Genomic DNA, 12,299 nt, shown 5'->3' on the forward strand with positions numbered 1-12,299 from the left:
GGCTGAGACCCATCAAAGTAAAGAAATACAGGGGGATTACAGTAATGCCATTCCCTCTTTCATGCTGCTGAATCAAGTACCATTTGCCTTCCCCTTGAACAGCCAGTGAGACCTTTTATGGTCACATAGGGGTACTTAATTATGCACATATATGTGTTTTTGTACTACTTTAGTAACAGTGTAAGAGTTGAGCAATAGATTTAGTTTTATGATCCAAAAGGAAAAAACTCAGGTTCTCTAGTGGACAATGAAACTGGAGTTTTTCACTCTTCCTTATTTTATTTTTTGTTAATACCACTTTTAAACTTTGAATTATTCTGCAAGTATTAAGGCTCATTAGCTTTGTTTCAGCTTGTACTTTGTGTTAACAGGACAGCTTTTTTTGTAACAAATATGAATCGCTTGAATGCTAAGGCTTAAATGTTTAATAAAAGCCATTAGTAGAACTCTATGTAAGGACTTCTATGAAAGGTGATGATCTTCTTATGGTTACTGCTATATCCCCAGTTGCCAGTGATCTTTCTGGCTTGCCTTCTGCTTATAGCAGGCCTTGAGCTTTTACCTTTCCATGCATGGGATAATCTGATTCCCCCATACCATACTAAACACAAGCTCCAGCCTACATACCCCATGCATTTTCCAAGCTCACACACGTACACGAGAAGAGAGACCTTCAGCCTTCCTGCATGACTGAAGCATTTTTAAAACAGAAGAACCACTCAACCAATGAAATAAAGCACATTGGTTAAAAAATATTTCACATGCACTTTTTCTTGTAGTCTTGCCAACATCTACTAAATTAAACATCTACAGATCTGAGCACTTTCAACTCCTTTTGGAATCTTGCTCACAAAAATGTCTGTTTAAATGGTCCTCTGTAAATTCTCCAGGGTCTTTCATGTCTTGCTGTGCAGGCACCCACATTTCTCCCAGGGAAATTTCTCCAGTGAGTCTAACAGGGGCCCAGCCAAAACATCACAGTGAGGAGCGCTTGCTTTGTTTCCCAAGTGTTTCCTCAAAAATGTATGCCTGGATCCATCTTTTCTCTCCTGGGTACACATCTTGACAATCCAGCTATTGAAGTAGCTCAATGTATGCACACAATAAACATGTCAACACATCACATTCATAAATTATTACAGGCAATGCCAAATCTGCCACAAAGATTTTTTCAACTTGAAGCTGTAGAAGAGGATCTTCAATGGCAGAAATGCTGAAAAACTGACTGTGAAAAATAAGGTTATCTGTTTATCTCATGTAACCAGGATACAAGATAGCATATGCTTTATGGTTAGCAGGGAAAAAAAAAAACAAACCAAACTGATAAGTATTGAGAATCAGAGTTTAGAATAATATAAAACCACCAGAAAACATTTATGAAGTTGTTCTGCTACTTCCAAAGTTAGTCCTAGCGGTCTCTCTGAAGGAATCATTAGGAAGCATGGTAGTCTTCAATGTTTAGTAAATTTTTTTTTTCTTTTCAATTCTTTGACCAGTCATCCTGGAATTTACTCAGCAGTTACAGGATGTAACTTTTATTGCAACCACAAAAATTCAGTCAGTTTTTCTGGCTGTTCTAGATCTAGCCTGAAACATAGGGATGCTCATTATACTCCTCATTCACATCAGCATCTGCTTCCCAGGCCTTTTCCCTCCTCTGTGGTTCTCCCACTCCTCACCCTTCTCAGTGTGGCACCCTCCAACCGTGCCGCTGAGCACAGGCAGCTGCACTTTCCTGTGTCTGACTTGGGCAGGGTTAAGGATTTTGCTCCCTGGTGTAGCTCTGCTCTGCCTCTGAGGCAACGCTGCTGAATCACCATCATGCCCTGTGTGACAGCACCAGTCTCCTTCAGCAAAAGGTAACCCAGCTCAGCACAGACTGCTTCCTCAGGTGGTTCAAGCAAATATCTAACACAGAGATGGATTAAAAATACAGAGCATCCCAGTTCACTGTGGCTGAGGAACAGGCAGAAAGTGCTGTGATGCTGCTCCAAGTGGCTTCTGCAACTGTCCTGACAGATCTCCCAGAGCTCTTCAACAGCTCAGCAAATTCAGCCAGTCCATCCCCAAATCTGCTTCAGAGGCTTTGGGCCACCACAGTGCCTCAGACCTGGGTAGAACAGCACATGCATTAAAGTCAAAAGAGTGAAAATCAGACCATTAACCTCTTAATCTCTATTACTTTGGGATTTGTTAAAACATGGGGCTTTACCTGCCATGATGGCTGCTCCTGACAGCTTCCCAAGACATGGCTTGGGCAAATGATGTAAATTTTAGCTCTGCTGGTGCCCAGGGCTGTGGAGGAGGTTCTTCGAGTTTGCTCTGGTGTTGTGCTAATTTGCTGTGTGCCATTGAAGCTAAGCATTCATCCTGCAAGCCTGTGATTTGAAATTCCCATGCAACTTCACCTGGTTTTGAGTTTCCCCAGGTATGTAGATCTGGCTCCTTCCAGCAATGTTTTTAGCATGGCCCCATACACTGGCCTTCACTGACTGCAGCTCTCACCAATCAGCCATTTTAATTATGGCAGATATTTTTTCACAGCACCTTAGGTTTTTTACTGGCTTTCAAGTTCTGAGATGACTGGCATCTAATTATCTGGGTCTCTTCTTTTTTTTTTTTTTGCCTCTTCTCTGATACTGTCTTGTCTTTCATGTATGTAAAGGGTAAATTAACAGGAAAGAGATTTTAGCACTATTCTAATAGTTCAGTATGCCAGCCACACATTCAATACTTTTCAGGTATTGATACCTGTATCAAAATGAAGGAACTGCAAGTAAACAGTATGGTGGCAACAAACAATAAAATATTGTGGAATTGTGGGTTCATAATTTTTGTCTTGAGGTTTGATTCAGGTTAAATCCTTCCTCTCATTGCCTGCAATAATTCCTGTCCTACTCACATCCCAAAGGCTCTGGCTATGCAACAGCTGTTGCATTTTGTGTCTTCACCTTGTTTTTTCTCAAGAGGGAAAGCTCACTAGTCTCTGTACCTGTTACAAACAGTCGGGCTGGAGTATTGTACAGCAAAACAAAACCTCAACATTTTATTGGGATGAATCAAAGCCAGTGATCAAGTTATCTTGTAAACTAGCTTTATATGCATCTTGTTAAAAAATATAACTCGTAATAACACAGTTATTCAGGAAACAGAACTTCTTCTGCCAATTTTTTGCTTTTCTTCCTTGAATGTTTATGATGCAAGGCTAGCCCATCTGGTTTATATTGTAGGATGGAAATCACAAGATCTATCCACCATTCCCTGACTTGTAATCCTGGAAAAGGCTGGAAGTAGTTTGGCAATATAATGTTTCCCCGCCTCCTGTAGAAACAAATCTCCAGCTTCAGAGTAGATTGCAGCAGACAATAGAGTAATTTCAAGACATAGACCCAAGGCACAAAATGGGCAGCTGATCCAGGTTCCTAATAAGTCACTGGCCAGCATTCATGTTGAAGTTCAGGGTATTATAAATTAAGTAGGAATTAGTTGTGCAATCTATAGTCAAGCCCAAACTTGGACACCAAACCCCATGAAGTTCAGCAGACACCTGGATGTCTGGATGTAGTCTCCAAGCATTTTGCCCTAGAGTAGAGGTGTTAATAGTCCAGTTCCTTCCACAGTCTGCTGAATACAAATGCAGATGAATGCTGTATGTGTGGCTATTGCAGAATTATTTATTGTGTGGTGATGGTGTCAGTACCATTAATGTACTATCTCTCAAAATCCATTCAATCAGGGAAACATTTTTGTCTCCATTTTACAGGTGAGGCAGGAATATGCAAAAAGATTCAGTCACAGAGCCTTAATTCATCTGGGAGTTGAGTCCTCCATGAGTGCTGCAACAGCAGAGCCAGCCATTCCCTTGCTGAATTCAATGTGACAGGCTGCTACTGATATCTGATACCTAAACAGCACTCTCCTCTCAGAGTTCCCAAATCCCTTCACAAAAATGGCTGAATAGCCTTCTTCCCAATTTGCAGGTGGAAAATGGTAAACACAAATTCCTATGAAGACATCTTACTCACTGCAATGAATTCCTGAGTCGAGAGAGGGACCAGGTTTGTGAAATGCTTTGAGATAGCTGGGTAGGACATTTACCAAATTTTAAGGCATGACTGCTGTTTGTTCCTAAACTGTTACAGGATGCTATGTCTCATCACAGTGGAAACTTAAGAAATACCCATGTGTCCTCGGTTGGTCAGCAGCAGGATTGCTTGGACATGCCAGGATGACAGAGCGCTGTCATACGCTGGCCTGTTTCAACCACTCTGGATAGACCCAGTCACATGGAACCAATAAGGGCTTTGAAGCTGCCTCACTTATATAGGGTGCGCAGCAAATTGTCATTTGGCCCCTTTCAGACAGCTGATTTGGCCACTGCTTTTCATTACTAAGTAACCACCAAGATAAACAGAGATTTACTGCTTTTAAGGCAATGAGGCAAGTGATGCATACTTTACATGCCAAAGCAGACATCGATAGTATTTCCAGTAACACCTGGGGTTTTTATTAGTGGATAAGACTGAAACAGAGCTGAAGATTCGAACTCCTGCCTGCTTTAAGAGACAGCATATCCAGAGGCAGGAACATCGCAGCTCAGATCTTTCGCTATGATGGGTCATCTCGGAATATGGGACACAGTTTTTCTGTCTTCTGCCATTAATACATATCTGGGCTGATGCCACTGACGCCACACACGTCCTTGTCACTCGAGAGATATGAGTGTCCCTGTGCTTGGGAAAGGAGCACAGCCTTGGCACAGGTGGGGAGGGACTGGGGGCCTGGTGGTGGTTCTTGCACTGTGCAACTGCAGACAGAGTGGAGGCTGGGATAGCAAAGGGATGGCAGGGTCCTGACTGTGGAGCATCCACCCCTCTGTGTCTGTGCCCAAACACTGAGGATAATAACAATTTTCAACATTTTCCCTCACAGACTACAAGTCTCAAGAGCAAGTGGGACCATTGTTTAGGCTAGACAAGATAATGCTACAACAAAATATTTGAAATAACAGAGGAGAATTTGAATGCTGCTGGAGACAGGAGGCCACAGCCTGTGGACTCCAGCCAGCAGGTCCTGGCACTTGTTAACTTGTGAAATTTTGGTTCTGTATCTTTTCTGTCACTACTGGAAAATGAGGTTATGACCCTCAGACTTGGGAGGTACAGACTCTGCTGCAGACTCTCTGAGACCCTGAGGTGGATGTATGGCCTCCTGCTGGTTCAGTCTTCTCTCGTGAAATGGGGATAACAGTTCTTCCTTACTTCACAGAGCCTCTGCAGAGATAAATGTTAACAAGTGTAAAGCCCTCAGCTGCCAAAATGATGAATCCACTTAAGGGCAGTAAATAGAGCAGAAGCCACTGTGTTGTGTGAGGATGCTGGTTAGCCTGCATTGCTGTGGAGTTCAGCAGACACCTGCTGCTCACTGGCTCTGACATACAGTGTGGTTGCCACCTTCTCCAATACCAGATTATAGCCTCAAGTCACCAGGAACTTCACAGCTACCCCACAACATCTGGTGCCTGGCATCAGCTGTCAAAAGCTTTTACCCCCAAGCCCCTCTTTCAGCTGTGCTCAGATTTTGCAGGGGCAGGTGTGGGGGTTGCAGAGAGCATCTCCAAGCCTGCTGTACCCCTGGATCTCTCATGCATCTATCTAGAAACACTTGTGCAACTAACTACTTGTTTTACAGTATTTGTTCAGAATACCTGGATTTATGGTTGTTGTGGGAACTATAACTGCATTTCCTGACTTCGGCGCAGACAAAAATCTCTGCACAGAGTAATGTGGTCTGGGTGAGAGGCTGTGGGGGCAGGGCTGTGGAGTTGGTGCTAGCATTGGGCACGGACAGGAGGTTGGTGCTGTGTGCCTGCTGAAGCTAGATTTGGACTTACATCTGATTTTTCAAAAAAAAAAAGATGCACATGATATTTTGCCCAGCAAGCATGCCTTCCAGCCATGCAATCCTCTGTTCTCAAGAGTTGCTTCCTGCCTCATTTCAGGAATACTGTTGTCTCAGAGGCTCATCCTCACCGGGAAGGTGGATTACAGCAAGATCTTTTGCTTTTGACAGTAATCAAAGATGGAAGAACCACCACTGGGCAAAAACATCCAGCTACATTTTCCTGGAAATGTCTGTTCCTGGAAAATGCAATATGTTGAATAACAGTGCAGCTCTATACTGAAATGTGAAGGACTTGGCCTAAAGATCCATCTGAAAAATGCCTGCTAGCTAGCGCAGGCTGGGTTGCTTCAGGTAAAAATCAGAAACGCAGCAAAATTCTTACTCTTCAGAAAGATGTTTTCTAAGCCCCAGGGCTAGAACATTTCTGCCTAGGGTAGTTCAGGAGTCAGGGGCTCAGGGAAGGCAGGCTCAGGCTCAGGGAAACACCCTGCCTGCACAGCTCTGGAGGTGCTGCTTGTGCCGTGGTGAGTGATGGCTCTTGACCATCCACATGCTGCACTTACCTGTGCTAATGAAGGCAGGACATCACTGGGGCAAATACTGCTCCTGCACTGTTATACTCATGTGCAAGGTACATCTGGTGCTGCTGTGGTTTTAATTCTGTGCATTAATTAAATTACTGTGCATTAGAATGTCTGAGGATGGCTATACTGGAGGATATACTGGCATTGTGCTTGCCAGAGGGAGAAACAGAACAGTTCACTCAGGGATGCACACAGATAGGAAACAGCAGAGAGTTCAAGGTTCTGTACTTCTCACTGAACCTCCTTCTCTGGACAGTGTTAAAGCTCCAAAAATACACCTCCTCAGGCTTCCCCATCCAAGAAATGTCCTCTATGTGACTTGCTTGCATCAGAATTAGCAGTTTAAAATATTCAGATATGCCTCCCACCCTTTTATTTTTCTCTTTTCCGCTGATCCTAGAAATACAGATAACGTCCCTCTGCAGGCAGGCTTATCAGGCAGGAGTGTTTGGGTGAGCTGTGAAAAGCAGCACATTCACTAGTTGTTAGAAAAATCCCCTAATGCTTGCATAGCATTGTTCCGAGGTGTGTAAAGACACACACATATGTTATGGCTCATTACGGGAAACGCACCAAAAAGAGCAGTTACACACAGACACTGCATTTAAAGCCATTTGCTGCTGGATTTTCAAGGAAAAATTGAAAGGGAAATTTACTCATGGAGAGCACGCTTTGCTTTGAAAACAGGCTTGCTGAGTTCAGCCTAAGCAATTTGGGATCAAGGTCTCAATTCTCTGCAGGAGGGACCTCAGGCTCTTGTCCTGTAAGAGATGCAGGGATTATGGAATGGCAGCACAGCGGAGGAAGGCGATACTCTGACATGACCTGCTGCCGTTTCAGCCAGGGGCTCTGCCCAGCCCATCCCTGCCCTGGCAGGGGGGTCTGAGCAGGTGTTTTGGGCCCATCCCCAGGTCAGTCCCTGCCCAAGGCTCTGCCAGGAGAAATACTCAGCTTGACAGCTCAGGCTGTCACAGACACTTGACCCTGGCAGCAAAGGTCACCTGCCTGCTCTACCATGCCTCCAAGACCTGGAAAGGGGAGGTGACACCAGGAAAAACGGTGCCACAGGCAAAGGAGCAGGAAAACAGTTGTGACCTGAGGACAAGATTGTCAATTCAATTTTTTCCCTGCTCCATGTCCTGCCCAAGTAATGAAATGAAGGGGACATAGGGACATCAAAGAAATCGGAATTTTGTCACCACCACATCCCAAAGATACTAAAAGCAATCTGGAAGAAACCTCCTGGGAGGTTAAACAGCAAGCCATTACTAAAATTATAATGGGAGAAAACTTTCCTCAGGAAGCAGAAAACACAAGGTCCTCAGATGGATGAAACAATCAAAACCACACTCTTGCCTTTTTTAATTCAACTCAAGAATAGCTCGTGCATATGAAATATTTTTAAAATAAAATCTTGACATTATTCAATGTGCTGTACTAGTGCAAGGTGGGAAAAAAAAAAGGATTTTAACTAACTAGATACTTTATTGAGAAATGGGGTTGTCTCTCTTCACCCCTTTTCCCAACAGAAGAGATCAGTGAGGGCAGATCTGGATTTATCCCCACAAGTGTACACTGGCATTTGAACTCAGCACTGCAGCAGTTTTCATCTCTCTTCCTTGCTTCTTCTGCCTGAAACAAATTCCTGGAAGCTGAAGGTTGGTCCAGGTTGCAGCTATATGAAGATGTGGCCTTATTGCTGCACACAAAAATCATAACAAAGATGAATTCATCCCTTCTTTGACAAATCTTAAAATGATAAGTGGTGAATCTGGTGTTGTTTCTGTCGATGTTTTGTCCTGAGACTTAAAAATGTAGTCTGAAGGTCATCAGGCTGGTTAGTGTCCTTCCCAGAAAGCACATTCAGGGCCTTTTGCTCAGTCAGTGAGTCAAGGTTGTCTCAGTTTTCTCAGACTTGCTAAACAAATGGGTGTTTTTCCCACCGAGGCTGTTCTGCCTTCTGTTCTGAAAGAATGGGACATGTGGGTAGGAGAAGCAAGAGGCTGCTGGAGTCAGATTGGGAGCTTCATGTACTGAAGATGTAGACAAATATCCAAGAAGCAACATCCTCATACTTCAAAATTTCAACCTAGAAAGGTGGAAATTTTAAAGGAAGATAAAGTATTTTTAATTTCCAATAGTGCCTTCTGTGATCACAACCTATATTGAAGGGTCTGCGGTATTTCTGTAATGCAGGATTGCTGCATATTTGCAAATCAATGGGCAAAAGACTCTACATTTGTAATGATATGAGAGAACACAGGAGCTGTGATGTAATCACACTGACCAGTATCTGTTCTGTCACTCATCTTCTAGCAATAATAGATGATGGGGCTAATTCAACAACATTGACATCTAGGTTTTATCTATATAGGAGTCTCAAAAAGTAATCTTCCATTGCCCTGCAATGAAACTGGCTGTATTTTTTGATGAACTGTGCTCTAAAAATGTGTCTGTACTTGTTATCACCATGCCTTGGTTATGAAAGCCGAATGCCAAAAAAATGAACTTGCTTACTACATTATCAGGACATGCTGGGATTTTTTTCTGCTTTCACCATCTGCTTGCTTTCATATGCTTTCCATTACTGAGACAGCATATTACACTGCTAGCAGAATTAGGAAGAATAATTTAGCTCCCAAAACAAACATGATAGTAAATTCAATGGGTAACATTCTGCTCTCTCTTCAGTCTGTGCAATCCACTGAAGTCTGTTCTGTAACACCTAACTGGGTCAAATTATTTTCTTAATTGTTAAGGTGCAGCTCCAATTGACTTCCATGATGAAATCAGGATGTAGATGAAGGAGAAAGCTGCTTGCATTATACATCTAATTTAATGGGAAAAAGGGTTTTCTTTGCTGTAGTATGCTAGACTTTTGAGTTACCTACTGAAGTAGGTGCAGTCTATTTAAGGCTTTTCTAACATACACCATTGCATGGGAATTGCAAGGAAAGGTCTCACTAGGCTGCTGTGCCTGCTGGGTGAGAGCAGCCAGCAACACAAGAGCAGCAGGAAGAGGCCCTTTGAAAAACCAGTTGTAAAGGGCTGGCTGAGCAGGGGCTGTGCCCTGCACATGGGCTGGAGGGAAGAGAGGCATCCCAGCACAACAGTCCTCACCTCTTGGGGATGGCAGCTGCTTCAGCCTCTTGTGCAGAAGGCCTGAGCCCAACAGGCTCTATTGGCTGGCCTGCCTTGGGAACTGTCTGGTACAGACTCTGACCTTGGGGCTGGCTTGGGAAGGAGAACAGGGGCTAGACTGAAAGCCTATTTGCATTGTGTGAGCACAGAATTTTTGTGCTGGTCCAGCAAGGACTGTGGAGCAGCCTGAGGAAAGGGAGAGCCAGCCATACCTGGTGTTACATGAGAGAGGGAGGCTCTCCAGCAGCATTGCCACAGCTTTCCATAATGAATGCTAGGGAAGCAGCAGCTGTGCTGCTTGGGGAGTGCAACCCAGCTGCAAAGGCAGCACAGGCAGCTGGTGCAGGGGGGCAGCAGCATCACCCACTCACACTCAGCCCTCTTCAAGGAGCAGTACTGGCCTTTAAGGTTATACTTTCAAGGAGGGAAGAGCTGGTTCCAGAAAAGAGACTTGTTGAGGCTACTACTTCACCAGTGGTGCTGCTGCTCATATAATGAATTTAAGTGAGTGCTTTTGAGAGACAATCTCACAAACCACATATTTTTCAGGGATGGCAAACAAGAGTAGTGCAGGCTTTGTACTAACAAAACAGAAAACTAAAGAATACGTTTATGTGCTATAACTTGGAAGATGTCAGCAATCTGTAATGCCCTGGCTATTCCTGTTTTTCTTACACTCAAAGAAAAATGTGATTCTGCTGTGTATTCTGTCATCCTGCTGGGGAGTCGTGCACTCAGCTTCCATGAATGCTCTTCAGTGACAAGAGGCTGTTACACCCCTTAGTCTCAATCACTTCCACTAGTATCTCCATATTAGTCTGAATAAAAAGAAAGTAGCAAATTGAAGAGGTTCACTCCATTGCATAATAAGAGCAATGCAGGAGAAGGACTTCAAGGTGAAGCTGAACATCTCTTTATTGCACTATTAGAACAGAGAAGCACCACTTGTCATTGGCTTATGCACTCTCCATTCTGCCATGTTTCCTTGTTTTCAGGTTTCACCATAAAGAACCAAGTTTATCCCTGAAATTAATTTTGTACATGACTTCCATTTCTTTTCACCTATGTAGCATCATTTTCAATGTTCTGAATTAAATCACAGAATCACAGAATCCTTAAGGTTAGAAAAGGCCTCTAAGATTTTCAAGTACAATCATTAACTGAACACTACTATGATCACCACAAAAACCCTAAGTGCCACGTTTACACATTTTTTGGAACACTTCCGGGGATGGTGACTCCACACTTCCTTGGACAGCGTGTTCCAATGCTTCACCACCCTTTCTGTGAAGAAATGCTTCCTAATGTCCAATCTAAGTGTACCCTTGCACAATTCAAGGCCATTTTCTCTTGTCCTATCACTTATTACATGGGAAAAGAAACCAACCCCCACCTGGCTACAGCCTCCTTCCAGGTAGTTGTAGAGAATGATAAGGTCTCCCCTGAGTCTCCTTTTCTCCAGGCTAAATAATCCCAGTTCCTTCAGCCACTTCTCAGGTGCTCCAGAGCCTTCACTAGCTCTGTTGCCCTTCTCTGGACTCACTCCAGCAACTCAATGTCTTTCTTTTACTTTTGCCCCTTTGAGACAGCTGTACTCCCTCAGTTGCCAGCAGGCTTGGTGTCATGTAAACTGACCTGTTATCAAAACCCCAAAATTCTGCTTAACAAATTAACCCATAGTAGATAAACATTCATCAATATTCATAGTAAGTAAAGTTCCCCCCAGATTTACTTGTGGTGAATAGATCTTGGCTCTAGTCCTTGAAAACCAACACTGAAAGATCAGAGCTGAAGCTGTGGTAAATTATCGTTTCTGGGGGCAGTGTCAGTCTAGAAGTCCATCAATGTGAATTATAGTAAATCAGGAAGGAACTTACACAAAATGTGGTGCTACAATAAACAATAGGCTTCCACAACTGAAAAGCACAACTGACATCAAGTTCTTGATTCAATAAAACTTTCTTCATGACACACGGGCTTTGTTTTCACAAGATGGCCGTGCACTGTTTTGTATTAGGGTGCAAGAAATGTTACTTTCTTGAGCCATTCAACCCAGTCTCCCCCCAGCTGGAGGAGCCACAGGGAGAGAGAACTTAATAGGAAATTTAGAATATTGACATATGCTGCTATTGCTTTAGCAGGTTTATTTTGGTTTCACAACAGAAGAAAAACAATTAATCTGTAATATATATGGTTAACAGTTCCAGGGAACTTGGTTATCTAATGTAGCATCTCACTTACTTGCAGAAACAGATTCTTCTCTATGACACAGTAAATCATAAAGATTACATAAATGAGTAGATCTGAAAATGAGAAACACTGTTGAGGATCTACCTCAACAGACCATCGCAAATTAAGTGACTGTTTCAACTGCCAGCATGGTATAAATATTTTCTTCTTGGGTTGCTTGATTGTGGTTACTTGCAAATGAATTTGTTTATTAGAAAAGAAAAGATAATAACCAGGAAACATTTGAGCTCAACAAGTTGTGTGTACTTCCCTGTTGACTTCAAAATGTGTCTAAATACCTACAAATCAAAACAAGTAAGTGGCATCAGTGCCTTCATTATTTAATCCACTTCATCATATAAACTGAAGATTAGTTCTTCACATGTTTGTCACGATTAGGTTAGGTTTATGAGTGACTCATAGTAGACGAATAGTGGAGTA

This window comes from Motacilla alba, chromosome 5 (genome assembly GCF_015832195.1).
Source record: "Motacilla alba alba isolate MOTALB_02 chromosome 5, Motacilla_alba_V1.0_pri, whole genome shotgun sequence".
Lineage (NCBI taxonomy): Eukaryota > Metazoa > Chordata > Aves > Passeriformes > Motacillidae > Motacilla > Motacilla alba.